Consider the following 13288-nt stretch of genomic DNA (forward strand, 5'->3'; position numbering starts at 1 on the left):
GTTGAATTTCCCAAGTATCCCATTCAAAACAGGCCAAAATTTCCGGGTACAAGTTCCACCGCGGTTCTACCGCGACCGCGGTGAAACCACGGTGGAAGACAGTTTCTGAAAGTTGAAGATTCTGCGAGGGCTAAACTTCAGGGACTTAAGTGTAAAACACGGGATTTTTAGACCTAAACCTTATTTAAAACACTAGACTTCGCCCAAGAGAGGCAGGTATTGATTTTTTAGGTTTCTTAGCAAGGAATACAATTGTGAGCAAGTACTCAAAACATCTTTCTTCCTTTCTTTTGATTTTTATGATGAATTCAAGTGTAGTTTATTCTCCCATATCTATGAGTAGCTAAATTCCTTGTCTAAGGCTTTGATGGAACCTATTGGGTGATGAACTTCTTGTTTATGTGAATACAAATTGCTAGTTTAATCTTTATTTGTTCAACTTCGTGTTCGTTGTAGTTAATTGACAGGATCCTCAATTAGCTGTACCTATTTAGTGTGCATAACTTGGAAAAGTGTGCATATTTAGGGTATTGTTGAACAACACCACTCCTAGATTATTAGAGGAATCTATAATTGCGGGTTTAAAGGCGGGATTAGGAATAACGAAGTCTTGGGTGCAATCTAGATTGAATTGTGCTAAATAAAGCAAGCTAGTGTATCTCGGGAGAGTGCAATAGTAGATTACTGTGATTACTCGGGAGAGATTTGCGGTAAGATTAGTGTTCAAGATTGATAGAGATGAGTGGGTAAATTTGTATGAGCATAAACAGGAGGGATTCCATCAATAGGGGAAATCATTGCCTTAGCTTTGTCCCATAATTGTTTACAACCTTATTAATTTAGTTACAGCCATTTAGTTACTTGCAAGCTAGTTGTTAAAGAACACTCAACTGAGAATTTGAATGTTTGAGAAGCTGGTGCTGAATACTTGGTGGGTTTGAAGATAGCGGTTGATAGGTTAACTCTCTGTGGATTCGACCCTGGCGTAATACTCGGGTTATATTTGCAACGTCCGCAGAGTTCTTTTCTAGAAGGCATAGTTGGGCGTGATCAAATTTTGACGTCCTTCTAGAAGGCATAGTTGGGCGTGATCATATCACAAAAGGAAGAAAAATAAAGTCAAACAATTGGAAACCCTATGAAGTGGTCTATATATGAACTTGAGACTCCAACATATAAATTACTAGTAATTAATCAACTTTAAATTTTAATATGTAAATTTAATAATTAATTTTTTGTCCCCATAATCATTTATGATTATTGAAAGTAATTATATATATGTTTCGCTACGCGCTATAATTACATTTTTAATAATCAGATTGAAACTTAAGCTGTACTTTATAGTGACATGAAATATAAATAATTTTATGTTTAGATCTATACTAAGAATTTCAAAATTCTTAATGTGCTATTAATAATAATATTATGTAATTTCTAATTATTAATTAGTAATTAGAATTCAAATTCTTAATTAATTATAACTATGTAAGATATCTTTGTTTATACAATAAGATACTTCTGTGACAAATTTGAACCTTCTATCTATTTTTGTGTCGTTAGTACGCCTATTCTTTCCAGCAATTGTAATAGCTTCTTTATTTCTTCAAGTTCAAAAAAATAAGATTGTTTAAATCCGATGGGACCTAATCTCATCCTTTTTTAAGAATTCAAATTGTTATAGATGTAGTTGAAGTAACTACAAAGTTTAATTTATTGATAATTTGCTTTTGGGTTAATTTTTTTTTCAAATTAATATCCTATATATTAAGTTTAACCAATCTAATACAAATATAAACAATTACTTATACAATTCAGTGGAATTTAAGTTCAATTGTCAATCTAAACTATTGATTCTTAATTTTTTCCTATATCAATGAGTGTTTTATGAATATATTTCTTTCTAAAAGTTTAATCGCATAGGCAAAAACAAACTTTAAAGAGAAGGCTCGTGCTCGGCTTGACCTTGACTGTAGCCAAGCTCGAGTGCAGCTCTACTCAATATTACATAGCTCGTTTAATTAATGAGCTCGACTCAACTTGGCTCAAACTCTCAAGAATTCAAGATTTCTGTTTACCCTTAAAATTGAATAACAATTAAATTTATAAGTGGTTTTAAGAATATGTGATTTCACATGGCACAAAAGGATGAATATAAGAATTAATGCTAGGAATTAATAGTAAAATAAAGCAAACCAATGTGATGAACAATTGTGGCCCTCGAGCTAATCGCCCTCGAACCAACTGAGTAAGCTACTGAAAGTATGAACTGAACAACAGAGCTTGTAAGAGATAAAGAATATAATATATTGCTTGGTTATGCGTGAATGTAATGCCTACAGAATGATTAGGATCCTCTTTATATAGTAGAGGAGTTCTATTTACGGTACAATTCTAATTAAGGAGCAAATCCCATGATAGACTAGATAACCGATCCTGACTTGATACGTGCCGAGATTTCCGACACGATTCTTGCCTGACCACGGATATCTCGGCTTTCTGCTATTCGACTTAGCAGACTCCCTTTGATCTCTTTCTTGCTTTGGTCTCGATCCAGCTGGTCTCGATCTTGATCGGCTATTGATCCACGAGCTCACCGACCCACCTTCGTACCATGGTTTGATATTACCAAGGCCAAGCCTTGATCTGCCACCCCGATTTAGGTTAGTCATACAAAATTATGCCAGCCCGATTTTGACCGTATACAGATAGTTCCCTCATTTTTGGAGTGCAATGATAAGAAACGAACTGAGTTTTCGAATTTCCCCTCGATTTTCCATGATGTATGTTACGAGCCCGACCATGACGTAAGCGACAAGTGGGTGCCGAAACATCCCGTTGGCTCGGATGTCGAGGCATTTAATGCATGTCAGTTGTTGTCGGCCACTATTGGTTCTAAACCGTCGTCTTCTACCTATAAATGTATCTTTCTTCTCCTGCCCAAACTTTACTTTCAATCTTCATATTCCCTTGCCTTCTACAGAACTTTTTACCTTCAATCTTTTGAGTTTCTTTGTTTGTTTTTCCCAAAACACCAAATATCCCAATTTTTGTTCCCCGTTGTTCGCAAGAACAAAATGGCCAAAACATCTAACACCGTTCCACAGAAAGAAAAAGTTTCCTCGTCTCAGCCGACCGACGAGCAACCAGCGGCGGAGCCACGCCCTGAAGAATTCGTTCCTGGAGGGTGCGTCCTTGAGTCTGACTTCAAGGTTGAAATGACTCCCTTGCTTGCGGGCCAATGCGATCCAATGTCAAGGTAAATATGCACGATCACCGATGACCTTCTCGACCAAGTCAAAGAGGACTGCAACTGGGTAGACAAATACTGGTGGTGCCCTCGCCTGAGGAGTCAATCACTACCCATGTGGAGGGGTTTCTTAGTGTTTACACTTACCCTTTCACATTGGGTCCCTTGGATCCGATCATTGTGGACATTTGCAAGAAGTACGAGGTGACCCTCGGCCAAATTCACCCCTCCTTCTGGAGGATAGTCATATTGCTCCATTTCTTTGTGAGCCAAGTCGACGGGCTTCCTTTTACCCTCGACCACCTCATACGCTTATATAGCCCCCGACTTTATCAAGGGGTTAATAAAGCTTCAACGTTGGGCCTCCAAAGCAGCTTTCTCGAGCATAGATGAGGACAAGGATCGGGGATGGATGGACTGGTTTGTCCGAGTGAAGACCTCGGATTAAATACCAACTGAGAGCATGCCATTTTCGGAGAAATGGAATATGAGACGTAAGTATAACTCCATTTTTAATTTCTGCATATTGTCTTCATTTTTTCATCCTTTCTTATCGGTATCTCATTTGGTGCAACCATTGCCTGGATGCCGGGAGCGATTCCCCAGCTCGAGAACTGGGTTAGGAGCTTAGTGTCGAAGTCGACACACGCTGAGCGCGCGCGAATTGGCAAAGGGTCGATGGGAGGCCCGAAACCACGATAAGTTTTCGTATGACTCGACAATTTTGATCATTGTCCGCATTTTTTCTCGATCTTACTTGTCCTTCTTTTGCAGGTCTCGGGAAGGACGTGCCGATGAGGCACCCATCTGGCGATGAAGAAAACCTTCCCCAACCCTCTGCTCTGAAATAGAAGATAGAGCGGAAAATGAGAGGGGCTCCGAGCTCCACGAAGTTGGACGAACAAAAGCCCAAAAAGAGGCGAACCCGCAGGGGAAGAGTCATCCCTCTAACAATGGACTCAGTCCTCAGGCTACGAGATGTGCCCCAAGAGGGTGAAGAAGAAGAGAAGGAAGATTATTTCGGGCTGGTGGCCCGTGCACGAGCTAGAACCGGGGCTCGAAAAGCTTTAGAACCAGTAGGAGTCGACACGGCTCAGCCTAGGCTCGATGAGGTCGAGGAGGAGACTTCGGCCCAAGTCCCCGAGTCAAAAAGAACCGAAGATGTTTTACCTCGGGGCGAAGAGGGTGTTGAAGAGGCGATGGAAGCCGGCGCAAAAACCGAGATCGAGACTCCCCAAGATGGAGGCAGTGCCTCAAAGGACCTACTTGGAGCAATAGAGATCGGGTATTTCCTCTTTGTTGCCTTCGGCCTCTGATTTAATGATACCTGATGCTCAAGCCGCGAAGACTTGTCACGGGGAAGGAGTCCACGGAGTGGATGATCTCTTCCGTGGTTTATTTGTTAGAGTAGAAGATGTCACTGGCCTGAGTGACTTGGAGATTCCGAAGAAAAGCTCAGGCGAGGCTCCATCGAGTTTTAAACTGACCAACTAGTTCCCGGCCCCAAGTGTCGATCCCGGGTGCAAGCGGACAATTGTGATCACGGTCCCGGACCGAGTTCCCGCTGCCCCCATAGGGGTGGCCAGCTATCTCCAGTGTTTGGTCACAGAGGAAGATCGAGCCCAGATGAACAAGGTGGGAGCGCCTTGTCTTTTCAACGAATCCAAACAGGCTCTAAACCGGATAATCCTTAATTCTCCTATCTATTGTCATACTTAGGTTTTTCTCTCTTTGTGTAAGCTTTCCCTTCCATGTTTGCAGGCTTCAGTGCTTCATGACAAAGCTTTCCACCGATTCCGAGGGGAACTGAGTTGTTACGATGCCAAGGTCCAGGGGATGGCTGAGGAAAAGGATGCCTTCAAACTTCTCAGTGAGCAAAAAGAAGGAGAAGTTAAAGGCCTCCGTGCTGAGCTAGAAACGGCTTAGAAAGAGTACACCGATCTGATACAGCAGATAAGAAGAATTTTTCAAGTTAGTGATGGTGATTCAGGCATCGTAGCTATCAGTTCGAACCCACAGGTCCAACAAAAACTCGATGTGATAAGGCAGCTTCGCGAAGAAACAGGCGCACCAAAAGTCGAGGACGAAGGATGGAAAGAGAAGATGGACCACTTGGCCTCAAAGAAAGAAGCTGCCCGAGCTCAACTGGCCTCGGCTGAGAACCAGTTTGAAGCTTGAAAGAGAATGCCTCAGTACAAGCTAAGAAAATTGAGGAGTTCTAGTCTCGGTTGGGTTTAGCAACTTCCGATCGAGAGAAACTGGCCACAGAACTTGCAATGGCCAAATTGGAGATCGAAACGGCCAAGGCTAATGCTGATGATATGGTGGTCGTCTATCGAACCGACGCTGAAGCTGCTCAGGCTCGGGCAAAGGAGGTTGCAGAAGCTACTCAGGTTTGAGCGAACCGGGTTGCCAAGCATACTAAATGCCAGTCTCGAAGAGAGACTCTCGAGGAGATCCATGCTTGTGGTTTTAATCTCGTAGCTGGGATCGAGAGTGCCAAAGATCTTGAAGCTGAAGCCAAAGTGTTGGCCATCCTGACGACGATTCTGGGAGCATGAACGGGTCCGAAAGTGGGGAAGACCCCGAAAGTGAGTATGCTTCTCCCGAAGAAGACTAGGCCCTTAGGATTTTTATTTTTTCTTCGTGTTTCTTTTAGGTTCGTTTTGGATTTTGTACAGAATTCTGATCGGGCCATGTTGCCTTTGTAAATGATTTCTTGATATATAAAAAATTCCCTTCCTTCGCATGGATTATAAATATGTTGTCCTTTTGTTTTTTTGTTATTTCATGTAAGGGTCAAAATGCCTTAGCATAAGATCATGAAGTTGTGTTCGAGGGTCCAAGGTTTGGGAAAGGTAAGGACCAGTATTAAGCCTTGTCTTCAATCTTTTCTAATCGACGGACCCCGAATGGTAACTCGAATTTTGAGTTTGTATAATCCTTAAGCTTAATGATCAAGCGAGGACCCCACTGACATCAAAATAAAGTCACCTTTAGGCTTTTAGTCGAGTGATAATGATTTCTAGAATTCGAAATAAGGGTCTGCTCGACCTCGAAATAAGGCGGTCTTTAAGATTTTAGTCGAGTGAGAATTATTTCTCGAACTCGGAGTGAAAGTAGTCCTTAGGCCTTAAATTTTTTATTAGGCCGATCTGGCCTTTGTAAAATGATCGTTTAATCTCATATAAATAAGGCTTTTTCTACCCTATTTCGACTTTTAAAGTTTTTTCTGTGTGATTTTCCTTTGTTTATCATTCATGTTCACAAAGGTTACAATGCCTTAACACGAAGTAAGGAACCGTTCGAGAGTACGAACAATTTTGTACTCATTAGAGTTTTCGATGCTTGATATTATCGAAGCCTTTTATGATTTTTCCGGGGTAGCCCTTTTAACTGTTTATGAAAGAATTCAAAGACCTGTTTTATTACGGAATTCGACCATCTCCGAGCCGTGTTAATTTTTTCGTAGCATCTTTGGTCTGGGATTTGCCTCTTAGGCTTATTTTGCTGTTTTATTTTGCGCTTGTCCGAAGTGTCAGTCGACAAGAGGGATGGCCGCGGCCTATAAAAATCGAGATTTGCCTAAAAGGTCTTATGATCTCGAAGTTTTAATAATTCGATCTCATTTATTTTTCAGATGGCAGTCCCCGATTGTTGGTGTAATTATCCGAACTCCGGTTATGATCGGCCTTTAAGCCATAATAGATCGAGAGTGTAAAATTGTAAAGTAGAAATTTTTTTCTAAGGCATGAGATATTGGCAAGGAAAAATACTTCTCTTTATAATTGATTATACATGCATACATGTTTTGTGCCAGGGCTCGAGAAAACTACGCGGACACGGTTCATTTGACCGTTTGGTCCTTACAAATTTTCCTATCGAGACCCTGATTCCATGAAGTAATTTCCTCGCAACAAAGCTATCATCCGAGGGTAATGCCCCCCAGTATTCGAGGTTGATTGTAAAGAAGCCTCGGATACTGTTGACTCGTTCTAAGTTAGCATGATCAATGGTTGCCTCGTTAAAAACCTCACCGAAAAACCCTTTTGGGACAAAACCGGTCTAAGGGAAAAAGAGTACAACGCGTGCTTTCAGACCTAAAGTCTTCGTGTCGAGGAGCCCATTGCTATTTCTGATCGAACACCTGCAGGAGTTAGTTTAAAATAAAAATGAAAATGGAAAAGGTCGTACCTTAGCAGTAGTATCGTTTCAGGTGTGATATGTTCTAGTTGCTCCGTAACTGCTCGCTATTTATTGTGCCGAGATTGTAGGACCCTTTCCCGGCGATTTCGAGAACCTGGTACGGTCCTTCCCAGTTTGGACCCAAATTCCCTTCATTAGGATTTCGGGTGTTGAGGGTGACCTTTCTTAGCACCAAGTCCCCGATGTTAATATGTCGAAGATTGGCTCTCCGATTGTAGTACCTTTCGATCCGCTGTTTTTGAGTGTCCAATCGGACGAAGGCGGCTTCGCGTCTTCGTCCAACAGTTCTAGGCTTGTCTTCATGGCCTCGTTATTCGACTCTTCTATTGCATATCGAAACCTGATCTGGTTTCCTTGACTTTGACCGGGATTAGAGCTTCGGCGCCATAAACTAATGAGAACAATGTTCCTCCGGTACTGGATTTTGACGTTGTGCGGTACGACCATAGAACCTCGGGCTATATCTGTTACATCTCGCGTTTTCATACGTTAAAAGTTTCATCTTCAGTTAATCGACGTAGACTCGAGGACAAGATCATCTTGACGTTAACGTATTTACGCTATTTATAACAAGTGATAATTAAGTGTTATGAAGGATAAAGAGGTACACGAATTAAAGAAAACGAGTTCCATTGAAAGTGGCCAATTTGGGATAAAATATGGGTTGAGCGATAATATCCGATAACTATGGACTAGTACCATGCAATGTACCATATGACCACGGTAGTACGATGTATAAAGTATATTAAAAATAAATAGAATTTAAGTAATTTGAGATAATTTTTTAAATTATGCGGGTAATTGATTAATTATCGGGTAACAGGACATTACCCAGCTAACTAATAAGTGGATAAAAATTTATAAATTATACCCCCAAAAACGTGGCATAAAGCCACAATCGCTAAACATGACTCATAGTCATTTAAGTCCATCTGGCCACCTAAGGTAACATGTAACCAAGACAAGACTTTAGTAGGGATCTTATTTCATTTTAGGATCAGAACATGGATCATGGTTGATGTATTAACCTTAGCTCAAAAGAAACGTTGAAGCAGAAGCAAAATTTCATTTCAACAAAAGCTTCATTCAGAAGTAAATTCATTCCAACTTTCAACGAATCCAAAGCAAAACTGAGAACAAAGTAACGTTAGTAATTCCTAAAGCAAAAACTTTTCCTTTCTTTGTTAGAACACTTCAAAGTCAAGAACAGAAGCTCCAACGTTTAAACACTTCAACGCCAAGAACAGAAGCTGATTTCGTTCATCAATTTCAAAACGCATAAGCTTAATCCGATTTTTGGGTTCTAAGTTCAATCCACGAAGGTTTTCAACAAAATATTACATGGAGTTTTCCCTACTCTAGGTTTATTTAGGCCATCCCTTCTTTCTTTTGGCATAAATTATATAGAAGAAACGAGCAAACGCACAGATTCCATAAATTACTTTATTCATAGAAATAGTAGAGGTGTCTATGTTCTTGATTCCCCATGAGAATTAGTATTATCTTCTGTTCATGGGTCTCAGAATAATACGCGGTTGAAAAAGTTTATCCGGAAAGAATATTGAGATTATTACGTATTTTTCATGCATTTCACCTACTTATACATGTGCATTGATCCATGACCAGATGGCGTTATATATGTGTATATATGTAAATATATGTATATGGGATATGGGAAAAGGTTACGGCGTTATATACGCACCACCACCTGATCAGCTGGTATATGTTGATGATGTTGCCAACAGTGGCTGAGACGATATGATGGGATGCCCTCAGTGGCTTGATATTATGTACATCCATACCTATGCATGACACGACATTTATATGCACGTGCATGGCATTATAAACGTTTCAGAATTTACAAAGTTATTTAGATTTAAAGATGTGTTTCTTTATTCGATGTTTCATTTATGTCTTTTACGTACTAATTTTCATGCCTTACATACTCAGTACATTTTTCGTACTGACGCCCTATTTCACGGGACCTGCATTTCATTCTCGCAGGTGTAGGTAGGCAAGCTGACGGTCCCCCTTCTTAGGATCCCTGATCAGTGAGAGTTGGCGTGCTCCACTTGATCCAGAGATGCTTTTGATTTTGGTTCGATATGTTTGTGTGTGTGTGTGTGTGCGCATGACGTGGCTCAGTCCCGTCTTTGTACAGTTATGTTTCTATTAGAGGTCTGTAGACAGTATGTCTAGTTGGGTTGTATGTGGCCTTGTCGGCTTTCAGTTTTGGATGTATAGTTGTCTATAGCAGCCTTACCGGCTCGCCTACTGTATTCTGCATGTATACGTACATATGCCATGTTGGCAGGTTTCCTACATGTATGTTATTTTCGTAATTCAGCAGATGTTGTTCAGGTTCATATCTTAGACACATGCTTAGAGGTGTTTAACAGGTAGGACTCAGGCACCCGTCGCGGCCCATCGGTTTGGGTTGTGACTAAAGTGGTATCAGGGCAGTTCTGTCCTAGGGTTGTCTACAGACCGTGTATAGTAGAGTCTTGTTTATGGGTGTGTTGTGCACCACACTTATAGACAGGAGGCTACAGGACCTATAGGATGTTATCCTCTCTTTTTATCTCAGATCGTGCGATACAAGAAGTCATGTTCCTAACGATATGTTATATTTTCAGCGATGCCTCCAAAGAGTACAGCCACCCAGAAGGGAAAGTCCGTGGCTGGTGAGACTACTAGTCGAGCGCCACGAGTTACCAGGGCTCGGGGAGAGTCTCATGGTGAGGTACCATCTCAGACTTCACATACCCCGCCCTTTCTAGAAGAGCTCCGAGGGGCACCAGCTCCAGTGCCCGCCCCTGTACATTCAGCACCTCAGCCAGATACACCGGGTCAGGAGATGAGAGATGCTATTTAGTTATTGACCCGATTAGTAGCCGCACAGGCTCGGCGTCAGGAAGTAGGTATTGATCATGCAGATAGGTCCGTGAGTGCGAGTGTTCGTGACTTTATTAATTTAGACCCTCCGGTACTCACTAGAGCATATCCAAACGAGGACCCTCATGTATTTATTGATAGAATGCAGAGGACGTTAAGGGTAATGAAGGCCACTGCGACTGAGTTAGTTGAGCTAGCTTCCTATAGACTCCGAGATGTTACAGTTAATTGGTACGAGTCTTGGGAATTATCCAGAGGTGAGGATGCCCCTCCAGCAGTATGGCAGGAGTTTGCAGAAGCTTTTCTTCATCATTATCTGCCACCAGAGTTTAGACGGGCCAGAGTTGATAGGTTCTTGACCCTTCGGCAGGGTAACATGAGTGTTCGGGAGTACAGTCTTCAATTTGATTTGTTGGCTAGGTATGCTCCCACTATTGTATCTAAGATGGAGGATCGGGTTCACCGGTTCGTGATGGGATTAGAGCCTCACTTTCTTAACGATTATATGTCGGTCTCACTTCTGCCAGACATGGATATTTCTCGTATTCAGGCATACGCTCAAGGTGTAGAAGAGCGTAAATAGAAACAGAGGGTCGATCGTGAGCATGATAGGGCCTAGAATAAGAGAGCGAGGTCTTCGGGTCCTTCTGGTGAGTTTCGAGGTGGTCAGAGGCAGCAGTACCCGAGGTATTCAGCCCAGCCATCGGCTAGCGCACCCCATCAGTTTGGCAGTAAGAGATTTGATAGTTCCTCATATTCAGGGTCTAGTCAGAATTTGAGGGCCTTAGGTTCTCAGTATAGGGGTAAGTCAAATCAGATGAGGCCGCCCTTGCCACGATGTACTCAATATGGTAAGCAGCATACCAGGCAGTGCCGTGTGGGATTAGGTGTTTGTTATACTTGTGGTTATCTGGGCCACGTTATGAGGGATTATCCGATGAGAGGTGATGCAAGCATAGATCAGCCAACGAGATCTGTAGCTGGTTCGTCATCATCAGTACGCCTCCTGGGCAAGGTCCACAAGCACCAATGAGTCGTGGTAGAGGCATAGGCGGAGCATCTAACTCGAGCAATCCTCAGAACCGCATTTATGCGTTGGCAGGACGACAGGACCAGGAGTCATCGCCTGATGTTGTTATAGGTATATTATCAGTCTCCTCATATGATGTATATGCACTGATTGACCCAGGTTCCACCTTATCTTACGTTACTCCGTTAGTTGCTAGTAAGTTTGGAATGAAACCTGAATTGGTTAAACCTTTTGAGTTGTCTACACCTGGTGGGGACTCAGTGATAGCTAAGCGAGTATATAGGGGTTGCATAGTAGTAGTTCATAGTCGATCTACCATAGTGGACCTAATCGAGTTGGATATGGTAGAATTTGATGTTATAATGGTATGGATTGGTTGGCTTCCTGTCATGACAACGTTGATTGTAGATCAAAGATAGTCCTATTTCAATTTCCAGGGGAACCTGTTATGGAGTGGAAAGGTAATACGGTATCGCCGAGAGGAAGATTCATTTCCTATCTCAAGGCAAGGAAGATGATCAATAAGGATTGTATTTATCACCTAGTTTGGGTTCAGGATATGGAAGTGGAGTCACCAACCATTCAGTCCATCCTTGTGGTGAATGAGTTTCCCGATGTTTTTCCCGATGAGCTTACGGGTCTCTCGCCAAAGCGAGAAATTGAGTTTGCTATTGACCTACTACCAGATACTCATCTAATATCTATTCCTCCCTATAGAATGGCCCCCGCAGAGCTGAAAGAGTTGAAAGAACAATTAAAGGACTTACTTGAAAAAGGCTTTATCAGACCTAGTACATCATCGTGGGGAGCACATGCGTTATTTGTAAGAAAGAAAGATGGTTCCTTAAGAATGTGTATTGATTATAGGCAACTGAATAAAGTGACGATCAAGAATAAGTACCCGCTCTCGAGAATTGATGATTTATTTGATCAGGATCAAGGTACCAAGTGTTTTTCAAAGATAGACTTGAGGTCCGGGTACAATCAGGTAAGGGTTAAGGATGAAGATATTCCGAAGACAGCATTCAAGACTAGATATGGGCACTTTGAGTTTCGTGTTATGTTGTTCGGTTTGACCAATGCCCCAGCAGTATTCATGGATTTGATGAACCGTGTGTTCAGGCCCGTTTCAAATCTGTTCGTAATTGTATTTATCGACGATATATTGGTTTATTCTCGTTCAGAGGCTGAGCATGCAGATAATCTGCGTGTTGTGCTCAGAGTTCTACAAGAAGGGAAGTTTTATGCAAAATTTTCTAAATGTAAATTCTTGTTGAACTCTGTAGCTTTACTTGGGCATGTTAGTTCGGGTGAAGGCATCCGGGTGGATACACAAAAGATTGAGGCAGTAAAGACTTGGCCTAGACCCACAACACCGACGGAGGTTCGTAGCTTTCTCAGTTTGGCAGGTTATTACAGGAGATTTGTGGAAGGATTTTCTTCCCTTTCAGCACCATTAACAAAGTTGACTCAGAAGGGAGCAAAGTTTCAATGGACTGACGCTTGCGAATGGAGTTTCCAGGCCTTAAAGGACAGATTAACTTCAGCATCGGTTTTAACGCTCCCAGAAGGGACCGATGGTTATGTGATCTATTGTGACGCTTCCGGCGTTGGATTGGGTTGTGTGCTGATGCAGCATGGTAAGGTTGTGTCTTATGCTTCTAGACAACTAAGAGAGCACGAGAAGAACTACCCGACCCACGATCTAGAGTTAGCCGCGGTGATTCATGCACTAAAAATGTGGAGGCACTACTTGTATGGCATTCATGTTGATATTTATACGGATCATAAAAGCCTCCAATACATCTTCAAGCAAAAGGAATTGAATCTACGTCAAAGGAGATGGTTGGAGCTACTTAAGGACTATGACGTTGATATTTTGTACCATCCTGGGAAGGCGAACGTAGTAG

Source organism: Nicotiana attenuata, chromosome 9 (genome assembly GCF_001879085.1).
Source record: "Nicotiana attenuata strain UT chromosome 9, NIATTr2, whole genome shotgun sequence".
Classification (NCBI taxonomy): domain Eukaryota; kingdom Viridiplantae; phylum Streptophyta; class Magnoliopsida; order Solanales; family Solanaceae; genus Nicotiana; species Nicotiana attenuata.